At 46.5% G+C, this 5,000-nt stretch overlaps 6 non-coding genes across 6 annotated transcripts; all 6 read left to right on the top strand.

Annotated features, from left to right (window-relative positions):
* Positions 1–145: 145 nt before the first annotated feature.
* On the top strand, positions 146–229 carry TRNAR-UCU (transfer RNA arginine (anticodon UCU)). The gene is given in 2 exon segments: positions 146–182; positions 194–229. It is a non-coding gene; the product is annotated as a tRNA-Arg (tRNA).
* Positions 230–1,020: 791 nt separating this feature from the next.
* Positions 1,021–1,094, top strand: TRNAN-GUU (transfer RNA asparagine (anticodon GUU)). The gene has a single exon. It is a non-coding gene; the product is annotated as a tRNA-Asn (tRNA).
* A 504-nt stretch (positions 1,095–1,598) lies between these two features.
* Positions 1,599–1,682, top strand: TRNAR-UCU (transfer RNA arginine (anticodon UCU)). Its single transcript is given in 2 exon segments — positions 1,599–1,635; positions 1,647–1,682. It is a non-coding gene; the product is annotated as a tRNA-Arg (tRNA).
* A 791-nt stretch (positions 1,683–2,473) lies between these two features.
* TRNAN-GUU (transfer RNA asparagine (anticodon GUU)) lies at positions 2,474–2,547 on the top strand. The gene has a single exon. It is a non-coding gene; the product is annotated as a tRNA-Asn (tRNA).
* A 1,379-nt stretch (positions 2,548–3,926) lies between these two features.
* TRNAN-GUU (transfer RNA asparagine (anticodon GUU)) lies at positions 3,927–4,000 on the top strand. The gene has a single exon. It is a non-coding gene; the product is annotated as a tRNA-Asn (tRNA).
* Positions 4,001–4,510: 510 nt separating this feature from the next.
* TRNAR-UCU (transfer RNA arginine (anticodon UCU)) lies at positions 4,511–4,594 on the top strand. Its single transcript is given in 2 exon segments — positions 4,511–4,547; positions 4,559–4,594. It is a non-coding gene; the product is annotated as a tRNA-Arg (tRNA).
* Positions 4,595–5,000: the final 406 nt, after the last annotated feature.

The raw sequence follows: 5,000 nt of genomic DNA, 5'->3' as shown, positions 1-5,000 counted from the left end.
GATCAGCAATTTTAGCACATTCCCAGCATTCAAGAGTTTCCAAAGTTGAGGGCTTTTTTTTTTTTTTTTAAGTATAGATGTCACAAAAGTGAGATGCACTGGCCTTTTCACAGCCAAAAATTGACTATGCGGACAGCTTAAGAGTGGCTCTGTGGCGCAATGGATAGCGCATTGGACTTCTAGAGTGAAAGTGATTCAAAGGTTGTGGGTTCGAGTCCCACCAGAGTCGTACTTTCTAGCGCACTGTGGTAGCTTGTTGTGTGCTCTTAGGCAAAAAACCTGCCTAGGACTTCATTTGTTATCGTAGCCCTGCCTTGAAGCTTTTTAAGGCGACTGATTTAGCATTCAGTTTTGATCTGCAGTGCAAAGGGAAGAGCCCTTTTCTAAATGGCATATTAGAAAAAACTTTCTGACGGTGAGAGTGATCAATGAGTGGTACAGGTTACCACGGGTGGTGATGAGTTCTCCTTCCATGGAAGTGTTCAAACAAAGGCTGGACAAAGATCTGTCTGGAATGATTTAGGTAATCCTGCACTGAGCAGGTGCTTGGACCCGATGACCCTTCCAACTCTACCATTCTATGATCTTCTGTATTTAGGCATGTATGTCTGCATTGACAGAGAAGAGGACATTTTTTAAGAAACAAAGCGATTTCTCAAATTGGGCTGTCCAGGAAGATGTTGATGTGGTAGGGACTGCAAAAACCAAGCTTCCTAGCAGAGGATGGTTTCGATCCATCGACCTCTGGGTTATGGGCCCAGCACGCTTCCGCTGCGCCACTCTGCTGCATTGGGATAGCTTACAAGGTGCTGGTGAGGCAAAGCTGAGGAAGCCTCTGACTGTTACTAAGCCGCTAACAGGGAGCCACTCTCCGTGGGCAGTTGGGTACTCTTTTGAGTCACGCTGTTGTGTTCTAGTTTATCTCTTCTTTTCCTTTTTTTGATATTATTGTTTAGGTAGTCACCTGAGAGAATATAGTTGACCTGACTGAGGATTTGGCCAGCGGCACAATGTGTGGTTGTCTCTGTGGCGCAATCGGTTAGCGCGTTCGGCTGTTAACCGAAAGGTTGGTGGTTCAAGCCCACCCAGGGACGGGCTTGCCTTTTGTTTGCGCCGTATGTTACACGTAAAGACGTGGCTGTCAGTGTGTCTGAGCCGTTTAAAAGCTTCAAAATGGTAATGCTAGCCAAAAAGGTCCTTCGAGCCGGAATTGAACCAGCGACCTAAGGATTGCTAATTTGCTTCTACAGTCCTCCGCTCTACCAGCTGAGCTATCGAAGGCCAGTTCTTTGAGCGCCAAAGATAAAAAGGCCATCATGCTAGAGTTTCAAAGCGCTGGCAAGTAAAGATGTTGGAGGATGCAGGCATCGATCCCGCTACCTCTCGCATGCGAAGCGAGCGCTCTACCATGTGAGCTAATCCCCCTTGCCTGCTGCTTCCACCTGTCTACTCTGATCAGCAATTTTAGCACATTCCCAGCATTCAAGAGTTTCCAAAGTTGAGGGCTTTTTTTTTTTTTTTTAAGTATAGATGTCACAAAAGTGAGATGCACTGGCCTTTTCACAGCCAAAAATTGACTATGCGGACAGCTTAAGAGTGGCTCTGTGGCGCAATGGATAGCGCATTGGACTTCTAGAGTGAAAGTGATTCAAAGGTTGTGGGTTCGAGTCCCACCAGAGTCGTACTTTCTAGCGCACTGTGGTAGCTTGTTGTGTGCTCTTAGGCAAAAAACCTGCCTAGGACTTCATTTGTTATCGTAGCCCTGCCTTGAAGCTTTTTAAGGCGACTGATTTAGCATTCAGTTTTGATCTGCAGTGCAAAGGGAAGAGCCCTTTTCTAAATGGCATATTAGAAAAAACTTTCTGACGGTGAGAGTGATCAATGAGTGGTACAGGTTACCACGGGTGGTGATGAGTTCTCCTTCCATGGAAGTGTTCAAACAAAGGCTGGACAAAGATCTGTCTGGAATGATTTAGGTAATCCTGCACTGAGCAGGTGCTTGGACCCGATGACCCTTCCAACTCTACCATTCTATGATCTTCTGTATTTAGGCATGTATGTCTGCATTGACAGAGAAGAGGACATTTTTTAAGAAACAAAGCGATTTCTCAAATTGGGCTGTCCAGGAAGATGTTGATGTGGTAGGGACTGCAAAAACCAAGCTTCCTAGCAGAGGATGGTTTCGATCCATCGACCTCTGGGTTATGGGCCCAGCACGCTTCCGCTGCGCCACTCTGCTGCATTGGGATAGCTTACAAGGTGCTGGTGAGGCAAAGCTGAGGAAGCCTCTGACTGTTACTAAGCCGCTAACAGGGAGCCACTCTCCGTGGGCAGTTGGGTACTCTTTTGAGTCACGCTGTTGTGTTCTAGTTTATCTCTTCTTTTCCTTTTTTTGATATTATTGTTTAGGTAGTCACCTGAGAGAATATAGTTGACCTGACTGAGGATTTGGCCAGCGGCACAATGTGTGGTTGTCTCTGTGGCGCAATCGGTTAGCGCGTTCGGCTGTTAACCGAAAGGTTGGTGGTTCAAGCCCACCCAGGGACGGGCTTGCCTTTTGTTTGCGCCGTATGTTACACGTAAAGACGTGGCTGTCAGTGTGTCTGAGCCGTTTAAAAGCTTCAAAATGGTAATGCTAGCCAAAAAGGTCCTTCGAGCCAGAATTGAACCAGCGACCTAAGGATTGCTAATTTGCTTCTACAGTCCTCCGCTCTACCAGCTGAGCTATCGAAGGCCAGTTCTTTGAGCGCCAAAGATAAAAAGGCCATCATGCTAGAGTTTCAAAGCGCTGGCAAGTAAAGATGTTGGAGGATGCAGGCATCGATCCCGCTACCTCTCGCATGCGAAGCGAGCGCTCTACCATGTGAGCTAATCCCCCTTGCCTGCTGCTTCCACCTGTCTACTCTGATCAGCAATTTTAGCACATTCCCAGCATTCAAGAGTTTCCAAAGTTGAGGGCTTTTTTTTTTTTTTTTAAGTATAGATGTCACAAAAGTGAGATGCACTGGCCTTTTCACAGCCAAAAATTGACTATGCGGACAGCTTAAGAGTGGCTCTGTGGCGCAATGGATAGCGCATTGGACTTCTAGAGTGAAAGTGATTCAAAGGTTGTGGGTTTGAGTCCCACCAGAGTCGTACTTTCTAGCGCACTGTGGTAGCTTGTTGTGTGCTCTTAGGCAAAAAACCTGCCTAGGACTTCATTTGTTATCGTAGCCCTGCCTTGAAGCTTTTTAAGGCGACTGATTTAGCATTCAGTTTTGATCTGCAGTGCAAAGGGAAGAGCCCTTTTCTAAATGGCATATTAGAAAAAACTTTCTGACGGTGAGAGTGATCAATGAGTGGTACAGGTTACCACGGGTGGTGATGAGTTCTCCTTCCATGGAAGTGTTCAAACAAAGGCTGGACAAAGATCTGTCTGGAATGATTTAGGTAATCCTGCACTGAGCAGGTGCTTGGACCCGATGACCCTTCCAACTCTACCATTCTATGATCTTCTGTATTTAGGCATGTATGTCTGCATTGACAGAGAAGAGGACATTTTTTAAGAAACAAAGCGATTTCTCAAATTGGGCTGTCCAGGAAGATGTTGATGTGGTAGGGACTGCAAAAACCAAGCTTCCTAGCAGAGGATGGTTTCGATCCATCGACCTCTGGGTTATGGGCCCAGCACGCTTCCGCTGCGCCACTCTGCTGCATTGGGATAGCTTACAAGGTGCTGGTGAGGCAAAGCTGAGGAAGCCTCTGACTGTTACTAAGCCGCTAACAGGGAGCCACTCTCCGTGGGCAGTTGGGTACTCTTTTGAGTCACGCTGTTGTGTTCTAGTTTATCTCTTCTTTTCCTTTTTTTGATATTATTGTTTAGGTAGTCACCTGAGAGAATATAGTTGACCTGACTGAGGATTTGGCCAGCGGCACAATGTGTGGTTGTCTCTGTGGCGCAATCGGTTAGCGCGTTCGGCTGTTAACCGAAAGGTTGGTGGTTCAAGCCCACCCAGGGACGGGCTTGCCTTTTGTTTGCGCCGTATGTTACACGTAAAGACGTGGCTGTCAGTGTGTCTGAGCCGTTTAAAAGCTTCAAAATGGTAATGCTAGCCAAAAAGGTCCTTCGAGCCGGAATTGAACCAGCGACCTAAGGATTGCTAATTTGCTTCTACAGTCCTCCGCTCTACCAGCTGAGCTATCGAAGGCCAGTTCTTTGAGCGCCAAAGATAAAAAGGCCATCATGCTAGAGTTTCAAAGCGCTGGCAAGTAAAGATGTTGGAGGATGCAGGCATCGATCCCGCTACCTCTCGCATGCGAAGCGAGCGCTCTACCATGTGAGCTAATCCCCCTTGCCTGCTGCTTCCACCTGTCTACTCTGATCAGCAATTTTAGCACATTCCCAGCATTCAAGAGTTTCCAAAGTTGAGGGCTTTTTTTTTTTTTTTTTTTTTTAAGTATAGATGTCACAAAAGTGAGATGCACTGGCCTTTTCACAGCCAAAAATTGACTATGCGGAAGGCTTAAGAGTGGCTCTGTGGCGCAATGGATAGCGCATTGGACTTCTAGAGTGAAAGTGATTCAAAGGTTGTGGGTTCGAGTCCCACCAGAGTCGTACTTTCTAGCGCACTGTGGTAGCTTGTTGTGTGCTCTTAGGCAAAAAACCTGCCTAGGACTTCATTTGTTATCGTAGCCCTGCCTTGAAGCTTTTTAAGGCGACTGATTTAGCATTCAGTTTTGATCTGCAGTGCAAAGGGAAGAGCCCTTTTCTAAATGGCATATTAGAAAAAACTTTCTGACGGTGAGAGTGATCAATGAGTGGTACAGGTTACCACGGGTGGTGATGAGTTCTCCTTCCATGGAAGTGTTCAAACAAAGGCTGGACAAAGATCTGTCTGGAATGATTTAGGTAATCCTGCACTGAGCAGGTGCTTGGACCCGATGACCCTTCCAACTCTACCATTCTATGATCTTCTGTATTTAGGCATGTATGTCTGCATTGACAGAGAAGAGGACATTTT

Source organism: Eleutherodactylus coqui, chromosome 1 (genome assembly GCF_035609145.1).
Source record: "Eleutherodactylus coqui strain aEleCoq1 chromosome 1, aEleCoq1.hap1, whole genome shotgun sequence".
NCBI lineage: Eukaryota > Metazoa > Chordata > Amphibia > Anura > Eleutherodactylidae > Eleutherodactylus > Eleutherodactylus coqui.
Note: the sequence above shows the minus strand (reverse complement) of the source record. Positions and strands in the feature narration are given on the sequence as shown.